The 17,176-nt window shown below is 32.2% G+C and overlaps 1 pseudogene; it reads left to right on the top strand.

Annotated features, from left to right (window-relative positions):
- The first annotated feature begins 901 nt into the window (after positions 1-901).
- On the top strand, positions 902-2,970 carry LOC149178360 (importin subunit alpha-like; annotated as a pseudogene).
- Positions 2,971-17,176: the final 14,206 nt, after the last annotated feature.

Here is a 17,176-nt window from a genome sequence, read left to right as displayed (position 1 = left end):
TCCTCTAGGTATTTGCATGGAACTGACTCCATCGTCATTAAAGTAGTGAAATGAAGTGTCGTTGGCATGTTTCTTTCCTGATAAATGCATTTGATCATGATAGCACTTAGTTATCTTGAAGCCAAGATGGTCAAGCTGGATGTGGTCAAGTGGTAAATCGAGACCAATTCCCCTTAGAATGTTCTTTTACTAATGCAACCAATTGTTGTAATACACCCAGTTCAATTGTTACAATATGTTGTGATAACTCTAGTTTAATAAGTTTAGATGATTTGTTCTAGAGATTAAATCCTATTTTGAATCCAAGATGGTCAAGATGGATGTGATCAAGTGGTAAATTGACACCAACCCCCCTTAGAATATGTTTTTTTATTCTTGTGGGAAATTGTTATGATTCACAAAGTTCAATTGCTGCTGGAAAGCCAAACTTGATGTGGTCAAATGGTAAACCAAGACCAACCCCCCTTAGAATATGTTGCTTTGTTAATGTGGCCAATTATTGTGATACACCTTGTTCAATTGTTGTTATATCTTGTAATAAATCTAGTTAAATAATTCTAGGTAGTTTTTTGTAAGGATTAAATCTCAATGGAATTTGTACCCCTAGATCATGGTGTCTAATCTTAAATTTATAGTCCTATTTGTCAAGATTGAATCTTCAAAATGGTCAACCATGTTGTGATTAAGGGGTAAATGGAAAATCTGGGATTAATACCCCCAAAGAGATTGTTATTGTGTTAATCAGAGATTTGTTGTCATATCATTACTTAACTGAACCTAGGAATTTTATATCTAGAAGAATATAAATGTCATGACATCTATGACCTTATTTGACATTTTTGTTTCCTTTTTTGATTAGTTTTATTTTATTTTATTTGGTTTTCCATTTTTGCAGTTGGAGAGCCTTCCTGCTATGGTTGCAGGAATATGGTCTGATCAACCTAACCTAAAACTTGAAGCAATGATCCAATTCCAAAATTTTCCTTCATTTGGTATTTACAACAAATATTATGTATTAATTGTCAATGAACTACCATTTTGTTTGTGTCTATTTTGTCCATCAAGCAACTGACCTTTTGTTTTGTTCTTTTGACAGAGTATAGACCTCCTACACAAAAAAGTATTTGTGGTAGCATTGTTCCTCACTTTGTGGAATTCCTAGCGAGACATGATTTTCCACAGATGTAGGTGAAGGCCCTAATTATTTTTTCTATACATGATAGAAAGCAGGAATGTACTTGACTAATTATTTAATGATAGGGTTGAGGGATTATGTTTTCTTTATCCTATAGGAAATAGTGTTTCATTGGTCTAAAAGTGTCTTTGTAGCTTTTTTCCTCCTTGATTATAGTTTGTAGCAACATGGGCTTTAACAAACATAGCTTCAGGAAAATCAAAACATACATGAGTTGTGATTGACTATGGAGTTGTGTTAATATTTCTACAACTTCTAGATTCACCAATTAATGATGTTCGTGAAAAGGTTAGACAAATCCTTTTTTAATCTTTATTTACTTTGTTTCTAATACAAAAATTTTGTCAAATATTTTTTTTTCTGCAATAGAGAATTTCTCCAAGAAATTTAGTCCAACTTTTTGTTTATGCATTTGGGCTTATGGTGCCATGGTTCTTTAATATATTTTCCTTTTATGTTTATAGGTTGTTTGGGAATTTGAAAATTAGGCTAGTGACTCGCCCAAATGCAGAGATCTAGTTCTCATCCATGCTGTCCTAATGCCATTCCTTGCTTAATTCAATGAGCACACTAAGCTTTCTATGTTGAAAAATGCCACTTGGACTTTGTCTAATTTCTGTCAAGGAAAGCAAAAACCTACATTCAACTAGGTAGGAAATTTATACTATTGATTTTTTAAATAATTTTTCTTTACTCATTCTATCAATTTTTCATCCTTGTCCATAGAAATACATGTTGCAGGGTTGAAATTTTCATAAACCATTTTCTTGCAGACAAAGCAAGCACTACCAACACTTGAGCATCTCATTCATTTGAATGATGAAGAAGTCTTAACAAATGGTTGTTGGGCTCTATCTTATATATTTTATGTAACATATGATAAAATTCAAGCTGTGATTGAGGCTAGTGTCTATCGAAGATTGATTGAGGTTCTACTATAAGCATAAACAATGAAAAAAAGTGATGAATTTTTTTTAGCTTCTACCTATTGTTAACATCATAGATAAATTTATTTTGTCTCTACAGTCATCCATCTCCATCTGTTCTTATCCTTGCTCTCTGCATTGTGTGCAATATTATAACCAGAGATGAATACTTGTGTTTTATTTGTTAAATTATGTTCTCAAGTAATTATGTGGGGATGTGTTGCCTCAGTACATTATCAACAATCATGCACTTCCCTGCCTCTTGGCACTGTTGACCCATAATCATAAGAAAAGTATCAAGAAGGAAGCATCCTGGACCATCTCAAACATAACTACAGGAAACAAAGATCAAATATAGGTTCCTTAGCTACTGCTTTATAGTTTAAGAATGACACTTCATTGAATATATTATTACTTATAAAATGTTGTTTAAGTTCATGTATCCTTATTTTGGATTGGTTTACAGGTTGTGATCAATGCAAACATCATTCCTACTCTTGTACAATTGCTGCAAACTGTTGAGTTTGATATCAAGAAAGAAGCAACATGGGCTATATCTAATGCTACTTCTAGTGGTACACATGATCAAATCAAGTATGTATTTAATGAATATATATGATCAACACAAGCATTGCTAAAATGAGTTATCTAACAAAGAGGTCAACTTACAAGATGTGATGTAATGAGATGTGTTTGCTGATAACAGTCAGTGTGATGTAGATGTTCAAGAACTTGTGTCAGTTGATGCAATGAGACAAAATACTGATTCCTTCTTTTGTTTACATATATCTTATGAATCAGGAATGCATTAAGCCTTTATGTGATCTTCTAGTGTGTCATACCAAATAATTGTAGCTCATGGTTGTACCTAACAAATAATGTACTAGTACTTCTCGAAGAAGTTGGTGGTGATCCCTCTAGAATTTCATTCACAACAAGTTATATTAACACAGTTTGCACCCGTGTCCCTCAATACCAAGACACATTTGCATTTCCAAAGTTTCGGCTCCAATGTTCTTCAAGGAAACACATATCATCGATAGCCTTTGCAAGCCTTAGAAATACAAGTGGGTTTTGTGAAACTTTCATTAAGGGCTCTTGCCATGAAGTCAATTCAACTTCCATTGTAGAGAAGGTACATGTTTAAATTTCTTTACATATGAGGTAATCATTTGTTACGTGATCTTGATTTTAAGAAGAAAACTTCAGATCTTCTAACTCAGTTATTTTTTAGGCAAGAATGTGTTGTGAAGGAAGCATGTTACATCTCTGTTTTTGAAGACGCTTTTGCAAAATTATGTGAGGACAATATCAAGTCTTTGGCAGTTGGGACAGTATGTAAATGTTGATCAAACACTGCTGCCTAGCAAAATAATACTGCAACTGGAAAAATGTTGAATAGTAATAATGAAATTTATGAGAATGAAATACATATTATTGAAACTTATTGGCTGGAAGATGATGAAGATGACCAGAAGTTACCTGCCACTAGAGATGTTTCTCAACCAACATTCAATTTTGGCACAAATAAACCAACAATTCCTTCTAGGGGATTCACCTTTCGGTTGAAAAGGTATAATTATGTTTTACTACTACAACATTGGTTCAATTGTTGCGTTTATTTTCAGTATTACTTTTCTTTTGCATACATACCACTACCAAATTTCAAGAATTTCAGCTATTGCAACCTGGAAGAAATGATTATTGTGGCTTGAAGTGATTATGCAACCTGGTTCACACAACTAGATGTTATGTCATACATTTCGGCTTAACCCGGTGCGAGCTACTCTGCATTCAAATATATTCTTGGCTATGGGGAAAATACATGCAGAATTTTGTGTCTCCATATTCTGCAACTAGCATGTATGATTACATGTACTTGTCTTGCAAAATTTTCATAAATGTTGTACAATACTTGCACTAAAGAAGCTACATGTAGTCTCACAGTTCCTTTCTTATTAATGGATTTGATTTGTGTACAATCTAGACCTGCTTTGTAATCAACTATTTATCTTTTATTTATTATTTTTTTATATCAATTATTTTTATTTTTCCTATTGTGAAGATTTGCCTTATGGGCATGACACCAATTAAATACTTAATACATGAATCCAACAAATTTAAATGTATAAATTTTGTGATAAAAAATACACGGATCCTAGTTGTATGTGCTTCCCTTGAATAATTCCTTCATTGGATTACCTATGTTTGGCCTTGAGGGAAATTAATAGGGCCAACTAACTACTTAGTACATCGATCTAGAAAGTTTTAATCCAATGATCAATGATCCTTATTGTAAATGATGCTCTTAAATAATTCATTTATTTGCAAATCTACAATTTATGCAAAATGAAAGACAATTTAATCTCATTTCTCCTAAATTTGTAAAAACAAAAAAACTCACGTAAAACATATTTCCATGTTGTTTTAGATAATGTCCAAGTTGACCTTTTTTTTTTTTTTTGGATTAGTCTACAATGTCATTGTACTTTAAAAGTAAATAAAATTGCATGCACAAAATTCATTTATACAAAAGTACAGTGACATGCCACCACGTGGCTCTTTATAATTATTATGATTATTATAAATTAATATTTTATTAATTAATTTTCTTACTTATTTTCCCTTTTTGACTTGACCTTTGACGACTATTTTTGAATAATTTCATTATTTTTCCCTAACGACTAACCCATTTATTTTCTTTTTAAAGCTAACCAACTCTCACATGTTATCATTTAATATTCTTTAGTCCCTAATGATGGGTGGAGGGATAACCTTGATGTCAAATGGGGAGAGAATCTTGGTGTTTGGAGAGAAGCTTAGAAAGATGTATTGGGAGAGAATCTTGGTGTGTTTACAGGTATTTAGAGGTGGTGGTGACCAAACACCAAATCGGTTGCCATCAAGTCCAAAAGGGGATATTGTTGGCATTATGGCTAATGCATTGTCCTTGATGGAAGCCTACTTAAGAAATATGTGAACATTATAGTAACAGGATGATTATGTAGGCTCGTATAGATGTGACATAATTGATGGAAAAAGGAATGTTAAGTTTGGAGACAGATGGATGGCAAAGATAAAGTGTGAGAAAGTGAAGCAAGATCACTTACATGCACACGTATGGTAAGGAGAAGTCATGTACAAAATCCACACCATGGTATTATGAATACCAGGGGTCTTTACCATGGTATTGGCCCATAGTAATGAGTGCGAAAATGGATATTTGATCCTCTCAAAGAATACCAACGACATTATGAAGGGATTGGCCTAAGGTATTGGCTAAGACTAATGATATATAAAGAGATGGAGAGAAAAGTGTCAGGTGTGCATTTGATGAGTTATTTATGTATGATTCTGATCTCAAACAGGTGTGCACCAAGGAACATGGAGACGGATCGGATTTGATAGATATGAGATGAATAAATATTGGTTAATACGTTTATGGTTTGAGAGATCTATGGTGATGATATAATGAAATGTGACTGTAACAATGTGTATGCTGATATTTGGGTTTGACATATGTTGTGTTATGCAATGAAGGTTTGATTCAATGATTTCATATCTATACATTGGTTTTCATTTAAGAATTTGCATTCATATGCATATCTTCTTCTGAGTAGTCGTGATTTTGAAGGTTCGGAATCTGTACGTAGGTTTTGATAATTGGAAGTGTGTACATACATAGATATCCTATGTAAAAGTCATGTATACATCATAGGGTTTTGTAGTATGGGTTGTTGATGATGTTTGATTAGTTTTGTTATGTTTTTTTTTGTCTATCGATGATGTTTGTCTCATAATAATCTATGTTTGACAATAATAGTTGGGTTGAGTTGGTTATGGAATGGAATGTTGATTAGTGATGATGCTACTATGTGGTGATCTATATTTGGTTCAGTAATCTGTGATGGCTTTAGTATGTGATTTAGAGATTGGATTAGTGTGACAGTGATTCATATTCATATGTTATTTATTTGAGATCTATATGTAGGTATTCTTCATGGGAAGTGCATACATACACGTGTATGGTTCATAACAGTAGCATATACATTCTAACATATGTTTGATCAGGGATTGCAGTGAGAACATTTGGTTTATGTAATGAACAATATATGGTCTGGTATACTTATGAGTGGTTGTGTATTGATATGATTTGATAAGAACTGCTTTGATCTAGTTGCATTGGTGGACTAAGATTCATTGATTGATTTGATGTTTGAGTTAGTTCAATGATTGGATGATTTGATTCAGTGATTGGTTTCAAAATTGTTACGTGATTTGAGCTTAATGATTGAAGTGGGTCCAGTCTGAAAATATGATGAAAAGTGGTCTGCAAGTTTGATTTTTTGAGTCAGGTAGATCTAGTACGAAATATTATGAAATGTGGTCCACGGAGGTGATGAAGGTTGGAGACTTCAGTAAGTGAGTTGAAGCTTCCTTCCCATAGTAGTTGGAGAATTTGTGTAGGGGATAGCAACTCCCTTCTGGTAGGAGCCGGTAAACGAGGTCAGGGGGTTGGAGCTCCCTTCCAATGGGTGTCGGAGAATGAGAGAAGGTTGTGGCCTCTTGCAGGTGGGCGCCTACGTATTGGTACTACTCTGCAACATTACAAGATTGCAATATGTTTTCCTTTATAATAAAAGAAGAAGACAAATATGACGATGACAGTGGTTTTCTCCCACATTGGGTTTCAACCTAAAATCCTAGTGTTCATGTGTGTTGATAATCTATCTATTCTTTACTTCTCATGGTTTCTGCTTAATGAATGAATAATGAAGTAACGATGCTCTGGTTAAGGATGAATATTTAATGAACTAACTAATAAATTAGTTATTTGGGTAAACGTTGTTTATATTCATCATAGTCGTGTACATACGTTGGTTTCTTGAAAGGCAGTAGCGTACAAAAACCAAAATAAGAAATGGAAAGTTGAATTGAGTTTAAAGATACTAATTCCCCCCACCCACCCCCCCTTCCCAGTACCTTGTCCAACAATGGACTTACAAATGGTATTTTTGTGTCTGCACTTTTATTTCCTTGATTCTCTGATTGGTATTCATTTAAAAGAATTTTAAGTGATAGATTATTTTATAAAAGGTATATAACCAACGATTTTGTGAGGACAATCACAATTCTTTGGTAGTTGGGACAGTCTGCAAATATTGATCGAACACTGCTGCTAAGAAAAATATTACTGCTCCTGGGAAAATGTTGAATAGTAATAATGAAATTTATGAGAAGGCAATACAAATTATTGAAACTTATTGGCTGTGATGAAAAGGTAGTCTTGGATATTACCCAAAATCCCCTTTTCAAATAAAAATCGGCCCTTGACCTGTGGTAACAACCTATAGGCTTTATCGGAAGCGCTTAAGGCTTTAAGCCTTTTATGACCATGGACATATGAGGAATCAAAGCCACCTTTTTGTCGGCGCTCTTAATCACCCATCGGAAGCCACCACCCGAGCTCTAAAGCTCGCAAGCACCATATTACATGAATCAGGAATGACCCATCATAAATACATGGGAATCATATATATATAAAACCCCCGTTTTATAACCGCGCCCACATACATATATAAATATATGGGAACAATACAAAACCCACTCTAATCAAAATACCGGACTTCAATTTATATATATATACCTTTGCAATTTTCGGCAAGTCCGATATCGGCCGTCACCACCATAAACATTATACCGCGGACCCGATGACCCCCGATGAGGTTGCGGACCCGATCTACAATTCACCACAGTTGATATTTCTATCGCATCCGCCTCCGCCCAAAGGTAATTCGTCGCGATCGGCGATCGCTCGATGCGCTATACACATATATGCATCCGCCGATATAGAACCGGACCCGACTTGGGAATTCAACCCGATATATAAAATATCGCGTCCACTTTCATTTCTAAGGTTTCCGATGCGATATCGTTCCGCCGATATAGAACCGGACCCGACTTGGGAATTCAACCCGATATATAAAATATCGCGTCCACTTTCATTTCTAAGGTTTCCGATGCGATATCGTTCCGCCGATGCTCCGATGCGATGGGATTTCGCCGAAGTTCCGATGCGATGGAACTACACGGACCCGATGAGTTCCGAAGGAAACCTTAATATTATTTCAAGTCCGTTCAGTGCTCCGCTAAGGGGTTTTGGCGCCGATTCTCTATGTAAATGGACTTTTCCGTTTACGGACTTTAGCTATGCCAGACTTGCCTTAAGCACAAGCATTCTTATGTTTATGAATAAAACCCAGACAGATCGAAACTGCATAAAGTTAAAAAGGCAACCAAACACACAAGGCCTCCACGGGCCGAATAAACAAAGCACTGCACAGAATACTGGATTATTTCATATATAAAATACAGGGTCTCGGCCTTGCCAGATTTACACTGTAATGATGACCTCTGTTTTGATACAATCCAAAATACACTTTGAGCTTTTCGCTCCACACCAAGCCTCACTCTCTCCCCCCCACTCATCACATTTCTTCTTCCTTTTTCTAACTCAATAATTTCTCTAACAAACTTCTAACAATAATATTCTATTTCTAAGAGATCTAACAGCAATCTTCTATCTCTTAGCTCTCATGCACACCTAAGCTAACAAATCTTATCCCTAATCTAAATAAAACAATGTCTTATTTATTACAATAACTAACAATTTGAGAAGTCATCCTTCTCGGTAACAGTAAATGAATTTAACTGTGATTAGCCACAACATGTGGACAATCCTCCACATTGCTGGCTAATGTCGATGCTCCTGCATCAGGCTGGAAGATGATGAAGATGACCAGAAGTTACCTTCCACTGGAGACGCTTCTCAACCAACATTCAACTTTGGCACAAATCAACCAACGTTTCCTTCTAGTGGATTCACCTTTGGTTGAAAAGGTATAATTATGTTTTACTGCTATAACATTGGTTCAATTATTGGTTTTATTTTCAATATTACTTTGCTTTAACATACATACCACTACCAAATTTCAGGAATTTAATCTATTGCAAGCTGACAAAACTGATTACTGTGGCTTGAAGTGATTGTGCAACCTGGTTCACACAACTAGATGTTATGTTATACATTTTTGCTTCACCCAGTGTGAGCTACTCTGCTTTCAACTATCTTCTTGGCTATGGCGGAAAGACATGTGGCATTTTGGTCTCCATATTTTGCAACTAGAATGTATGATTACATGTACTTGTCTTGCAAAATTTGCATAAATGTTATACAATACTTGCATTAAAGAAGCTACATGCAGTCTCACAATTCCTTTCTTATTAATGGATTTGATTTGTGTCCAATCAGGACCTGTTTTGTAATCAATAACTTATCTTTTATTTATTATTCTTATATATCAATTATTGATATTTTTTCCTATTGTGAAAATTTTCCTTATGGGCATGACACCAATTAAATACTTAATACATTGATCCAACAAATTTAAATGTAGAAATTTTAAATACAGGGATCCTAATTGTATGTGCTTCCCTTGAATAATTCGTTCATTTTCTTATACATGTTTTGCCTTGAGGTCAATTAATAGGGCCAATTAACTGCTTAGTATATCGATATAGAAATTTTTAATCTAGTGACCACTGATCCTTATTGTAAATTATGCTCTTGAATAATTCATTTATTTGCAAATCTACAGTTTATGCAAAATGAAAGACAATTTAATCTCATGTCGCCTGAATCTATAAAAACAAAAACCCTCATATAAATCATATTTCCATTTTGTTTTAGATAATGTCCAAGTTGACTTTATTACTTTTTTTGGATTAGTTTACAATGTCATTGTACTTTAAAAGTAAATAAAACTGCATTCACAATATTCATTTATACAAAAGTACAGTGACATGCCACCACATGGCTCTTATTATTATCATCATCATTATTATTATAAATTAATATTTTATTAACTAATTTTCTTACTTGTTCTCGCATTTTGACTTGACCTTTAGTCACTGTTTTTGAATAATTTCATTATTTTTCCCTAATGAATAATTTGTTTCTTTTCTATTTAAAGATAACCAGCTCTCGCATGTTATCATTCAATATTCTTTAGTCCCTAATGATATGTGGAGAGTCCCCCTGAAACACTGGACATGATATTAATCCTATATACAGTTCGATTCGGAAAATTTCTACAAATATGAATACTTATGGAAATCTTCATTCTATTATTAAAGGAATTTTCTATAGAGGCCACAAATTTGCCCAGAAAGTTATTTTTCGCCGAAAACCGATGATTTATTTTTTGAGAAATATATAATTAAAAGAGTGTTTGAATTGGTTTTTTGATGGTGGAAATGGATTCAAAACCATCAAAACCCCCCTAGACACTGAAATGATGAAGTTTGACAGTTGCAACCCAAATTTCCCAAAATTTCTACTGAATTTTGGCAAAAATCATGTTGAAAATTCCACTATTTTCTGGGAAAATTTGTGGCCTTAGTAGATTACTCTATATTAAAATATATTTATTCAATATTTAAATAATTTTTTAGTTTTTTAAATATTTAAAATATTAAATTATATTTAAATAATATTTAAATAATTTTTAGTCTTTTAATATGTTTGTGAATCAGGAGATTGGCTTATGGTATAGGAGAAATTATGATTTAGGAGTATTTGCACCACATCAACTTTAACATCTCATTTTATTTTTTATTAGTCTTTGTCAACGAAGGACTTTAACAATCCATTTGATTGTTGAATACTATTATTTTAGCATTGACCAATGCAATTTATAATGTTTAACGCCATGTAGATAACTACCTCAATTGTTTCCCATAATCCTTGGATGTAGTTGCAATATTTATGCCATCATTTTTAGATATTAGTGAAATGATTTTTCATTGTTAAGTTTCACATGAAAACCACCTAGATATTAGTGGAGTGATTTTTCATTGTTAAGTTTCACATCAAAACAACCTAAAATTAAAATCTTTGAAAATAACTCATACACGCAAATAACATATTAACCATAAGTTATTGCCCACCACAATTTAATAAGTCTTTTCATAAAAAATGGACAGGAACAAGATGTAAATAAATATACTTACCTTCCCACCATATTCTAATAACTAGGACTAAAAACATAGGTGCATACTTTCTAACCCACCAAAATGTATGTAGATCAATGCCCCTTGGTAAGCAATTAATTTTCCTCAAAGCATAAATTTGCAATTTTTTGGAAAACATAATTTCCACTTGAGTAATAAGGACTAAGATGTCCTGCAACACTTGTATTTTTTTAGATATCCTTATCACTAGAAGTTTTAAAACTTTAACTGCCTTATATAAAGAATCATTTAAAATCCAAATCCAATTACATTAAGTAAATTTAAAATTTAAAATAATTAAATTAAAATAAATATCTTATAATTTATTTTATTATTGATATAAATAATTTCAATTTTAAATTTAAACATTTAAAATTTAAGATAAATTTTCATTCCATGTAATCAAATATTTCATTCTCTAGCCAATAAGTTCAAGGTTCCAATGCACTTCAACAACAATGCTCTAAGTCATTATAATAAACTCAACATATATATATAATAAACTAAACAAACCTACCTCATAATTAGATTCCTTAAAAATTCAGAGCAAGGGTTTATATATTGTGATTCATTATATTTATATTTTAATATTTATGGGTATTTTATCTGTCGTAAATTCTTATTATTTTGGATTTTTAAATAAGTTTATTTTGTATTTTGTTTTATATTATTTAATACCAATATTTAATGTAATATAATTCACTTTAATTTTCTAACATATTAATATTGATTTATTCATAAATAAATATTTAAATATATAGGATTGTTTATTTTGTAATGGTTTCTAGTTTTGTGGTTGAGAAATGAATAGTCTCATAACACTAAAATATGTATGTTCCCTGTATAAAAAATAAATAAATAAAATTGTATATTATTTTTCGTTGTAAAATTGAATCACAACCAAATCAATAAACTTACATATTATTTTTTAGTGTATAGTGTATCGTTATAGTGTATAGTGTATAATGTATCATTTCATAGTGTATAGTTATGTAATACCCCTACCGTAAATATCCCATAAGAAACTCATCTAGCTACGTGAGTAAAAGAATTATTAATTTGATATATGTTTGATCATTCCCGTCAAGAATCAGTTAACACTTAAAATGAATTCTTGGTAACTTCCTTCCCATTATTTATTTGCAATAGACCTATGCCCTAGAAGGAAGGGAGGAGGATAATTTTTTTATATAGGTTTCCATTGTAACCGAAGAAAATATAAATTGTGGTTTTCTATCTATCGACCCAGATAAACTACAAATCACATGAGATTTATTTCCATTTAATTAATGTTTAGCCACCTCTTCAATGATGCCTTTCACCAGCGCTTCTTATCTCGATATAACGAAAATTAGTTTTTTGTTATTTCTTATCTTCCTGATGGTGGCTAGGGAGCATCGCTCATGAGTCACAGGGAATCAAACAAAGAGAGGGGAGACAATATGGGATGGACTTGTCGGGTATAATGGTCGTGGAGATGACTAACCATGCCCTTTGAAAACTATTGCATTTGCATTTGGTAATAAGAATCGACTTTATTTTCTTGAAAGATTTCATAGGATAAAGAGTCGATATTATTTTCTTGGAAGACTTCTATGGACTCTTGTGAGCAGAGAAATAACTTTGGTAATTTTCTTTTATTTTGTTTTTAAAAAGGTGCAAAATTACAAGTGTCGACATTGAATAACACATACCTTTTGATAAACATTTTCTTCAAGAAAATAGATTGAGGTCTATAGATTGGTAAAATATTCTCTGCCTTTAATCTATGCATATTTCATTATTTATATTTTCTTTGAGCATGGTGGTAAATGTGTTTAGTTTATTATTATTTATAATGGTCATGTAGTTTGACTAACATTTTTGAGCTCATATATAACAATTATTATGACATTTTTTAAGGAAAGAACGTGTGCTTATATGCGGCAAGAAAAATAGTTATTGGGCTAGTTTTATTTGGAAAAGATTATGTATTTGCATGCATGCAAATAATGTCTATTAAATTAGTTTGTATTTATATGTATAAAAGTAATATTTTATTGTGATAATTTCTTGAAAAATAAATATGCTTTCACATGCATGGAAAGAACATTGAGTTAGTTTTCTCAAAAAGAAGTATGTATTTGCATGCATGAGAAAAATAACCATTGTATTAGCTTTCTTGAAAAGAGAAATGTTTTTACATATATTATTGTATTAGATTCTTGGAAAAAGAGAAATGATTTTGCATGCTCTATTGAGTTAGATTTCCTAGAAAAGAAAACATGTATTTTCATGTTCTATTATGTTAACCTTTCTTCCAGAAAGGTTCTTTTAGAAAAACATATGCATTTGCATGCACAAGAACAATGTCCATTGTGTTATCTTTCTTTTACATATTTTCATGCATAAAGATAATAGCCAAGGGGCTAGTTTCTTTGGGATAAAGTTTATGTAATTGCATGTGCAAAGAATGTAGCTAACATGTTATCCTTCCTTTAAAAAGAATATAGGTAGTTTCGGTGGTTGTTCTGTTGGAGAAGAATGTGGCTTGTGTAAAGGAAATAATACTTATTGTGGTGTTCTATCTTTGAAAGAGTTCCCTCTTCTTGTGTGAAGAAATAATAATAACCCTAACATTTCTTTTAAATACTATCTTAGTGAATCTTTATTACTGTAATCTAGTGGGCAAAGGTAAAATGTATTTACTACTTTTCTTATAATACGCGTGAAGAGGGGATGAATGAGTATGTTTATCTTTATGAAATTTAATTTATGCATGTGGGAATTTGAATGGTCAGACATGGTTCATAACTATACACATGCATGGATAAACATACATGTTTGGGTAGTTATGTTCTTTTAATCAATGCATGTGTAGTGTTGTTAAAAGAGACATGTCTCGATATTTTGCTTAGATTTTATGTATGCACATGAACAGATGTTTGAACCATCACTAACAAAGATTTATTGTTGGTTTGATTAATATTTTATCTAATCATAATATCAAAGATTGTTGACAATAGAAGTTGCAAGAAATTATTGTGACGTATGTGAAAGATAGATTATGTTTAACATCATGGCAGACAAAGAGTTAGTGGTCCATGTAGATTTAAGGAATGCCAACTGTAGGATATTCCACTAATGGGAAGAACCAGGCCAAAAAGACATAATGTTCAAGGAGTTGTGGGTAAATGATATCATGATTAATGTAATAGATTCTAACTATTTATGTTGTATTTAAGATGATATTTCTTTGTAATATTTTATGACAATGGTCAAGGTATGGACTCCTTTATAGCCTTCAAGTGATGGCTGAACACCCTCACGAGCATTTAGTAAAATTAAACATTTTTTGGTTTTCACCCTACGGGGTTTCCAAGGTATATCAGTGTACAATGATGTGTTTACCTATTGTGTCATTCTAATGATGTTGCTTCCTTTCATAACGTGACACTTACATTATCAATTAAGTGGTTAACTAGCCTAACTAAATGAATGATGAAAATGTGTAAGTTTACAACATGAAGCTTATGTTAATATGCTACAACAATTGTTGTTATGTAACTTACTATTCCACTTCTAAAGTGAGTTTATGTAATGATGAAGGTTTTATCTAAAATTTTATCGGGGGATGTTACATGTAGTATTAGAGAAAATGGTTGTAGCACTAGCACCTTTTGGGAATCGGTAATCGGAAAAGAAACAAAGGTATGATTCTAGTGGGTATCAGCTCATATATGATTCTAACAAATTCCATAATGGTACATGTAGTAGACTACTTTGACATGAGATGTGTGATGCATGTTAATTTTTGCAATGAAAAATAGTAAGTGATAATGTCTTATTTAAGCTGCGCTCATGACATTTGAATCTTTATGCGAATAAGAGACAATAAAACATTGGTTGCATTTATGAAAAAGCTTGAGCACTCACTAGTGATAATGTGGATAACTAACAACCTTTTCATGCATACTATTACAATAATGATTATGGTGCACTTAAAGAAAATGACTAAAGTTACAATGCATTGTTTATAGAGAATGAATGCATGTATTGTTTTGTGCGATAAAAAAAGAATGTAGAAGGTAGTGTTTTCCTTGAAGAGGAAGATAAAATGTTTTAAAAACATTGAAAGAACCTCTTTGGATGTTAAAGATATATAATGATTCAAATGTTAGGACTTGACTGTAATGACTAAATGATGATTGAGTATTGTCATGGATTTGGATTGAATTTAAGATGGTTGGTATCATTGATTATTTTTGCATGGGCAACTATTAAACTTGTATGCATGAATCAGTTTTGATTGAATATTCTTACAAGTTGTAAACCCAGTGACTGTGGTAGTTTAATTCATGTTCTTGGTATATTGGCGAAAATACACTGTTGAATTTGGAGTTGTTTGGATTGTTACCATAATTGTTATGGATACTTACACATTAATGATAAATCAATGTTTTATATGAATAAATATTTTCATATGCTTTTATACATAACAATATTGTATGCAAGAAAATGCCATGATTACAAAAGTGGATACTTGTTAGAAATGCATACTTATGACTACAAGTTCTTGAAGGTTACAAAGAACTTGGATCATGATATGGCAGTGTTGTTAAAGTGGTTTATTTGATGGTTCTATAAACTTAATGATAGAACTAGTGGTAATCAAATGTCGTTGCTTACGTTGTTTATTCAAACTTCACAATTTTATAAATTGATGATTCGATGATGGTGTTGTTTGGTATGCATTAATGACTATTGATTAGATGCATATGCATAAACGAAAATTTCATGACTTAGAACTATGGGAATGTCAACGAGTAAAGTCTTATTTCCTTAACTGTTGTTTTAGAAAACAACTTTATGGAATCTTTGTTCTAAAGTTCATTGGATGTAGCATATGGAAGATGTATCCTTATTTGTTATGCTTTCTATAGTGCATATAAATGGTTTACAAAAAGTAACAGGACCAATACCTTTCTGCATTGTTAATATATTGAGAACATAAATGCATGTGAAAGTGAAATGCATCATGAATGTATGTGACAAAATTTTATGTGCATAACAATATCTTTTAGAAGGTATTGCTTTATTAAAAACAATTGTGACTAATGTTGTTGATGTGATTAAGTAGGGGTAGCTTAGTGGAAACATAAGAACCTTGAAAGGTAAAACGTTGCAATGTGAATTGCAACTACAAATAAGAAGGCACGATGTTTAATGTTAGCATCTGCAAGATTAATATTGTTTTTCTAAAATTGCATGTTGATAATTATGTGAAAATTTGAAATGAATACTACATGTATGATATGAGATGTTAGTTATGAATTCCTGTCAAGTTTACTTTTATAGATTATGGGATCCATGTTGAGGGTCAAGTATGTATGCATGATGTACATAAATTTTTATTTTGTTTTAATTTTAATATGCATAGGAACAATTATGTAAGTTAGAGTGCGAAAGATTCTAAAAGAGAATTTCACATGCCATATAGTTATGCTATAGTTATGAAAGGCTAGGAGGCCTTGGGTTGATACTGGTTGCCTACTTGGATTTCCTCTCTCTAGAGATAGATGTTCTTAGTAAGGGAAAAGAGTTGGAGAAAATATTGAAGAGGGGGGAAAGCCTAAGGAAACTTTGTCCATTTTGGAGCTTGTTGGAGGAGGCCTAAAGAGTGAGTTTTTGAGCTCTAAATTCCTCATGGACAGGACATTTTTGGAGGAATAGGAAAGACATTTCCAAGAGGAATCCTATGCTAGACCTAGTGTGGTCACTGTTAGATAAATGTCTGAGATGTGAAATTGGCTCAATCTGGTTGTGGAAACTAGTTTCCATTGGTTGGGAGGAGCATTCTTTAGCCCAGTGTGTTTCTCATAGCCGAACAAATTAAGTAATCAGTTATGTGTTGTGTTAAAAATGAACTTTATGTCTGATTGTGTAAGAATTTTATGTACATCTTGATGTTAGTTTTTGTAACATCAGATGTGTTCTAGCCACA

This window comes from Pinus tabuliformis, chromosome 4_1, assembly GCF_031772625.1.
Source record: "Pinus tabuliformis cultivar Carrire ecotype Pingquan chromosome 4_1, CPIR1, whole genome shotgun sequence".
NCBI classification, from domain to species: domain Eukaryota; kingdom Viridiplantae; phylum Streptophyta; class Pinopsida; order Pinales; family Pinaceae; genus Pinus; species Pinus tabuliformis.
The sequence above is the reverse complement of the archived record's forward strand: the minus strand, read 5'-3'. Positions and strand labels throughout refer to the sequence as shown.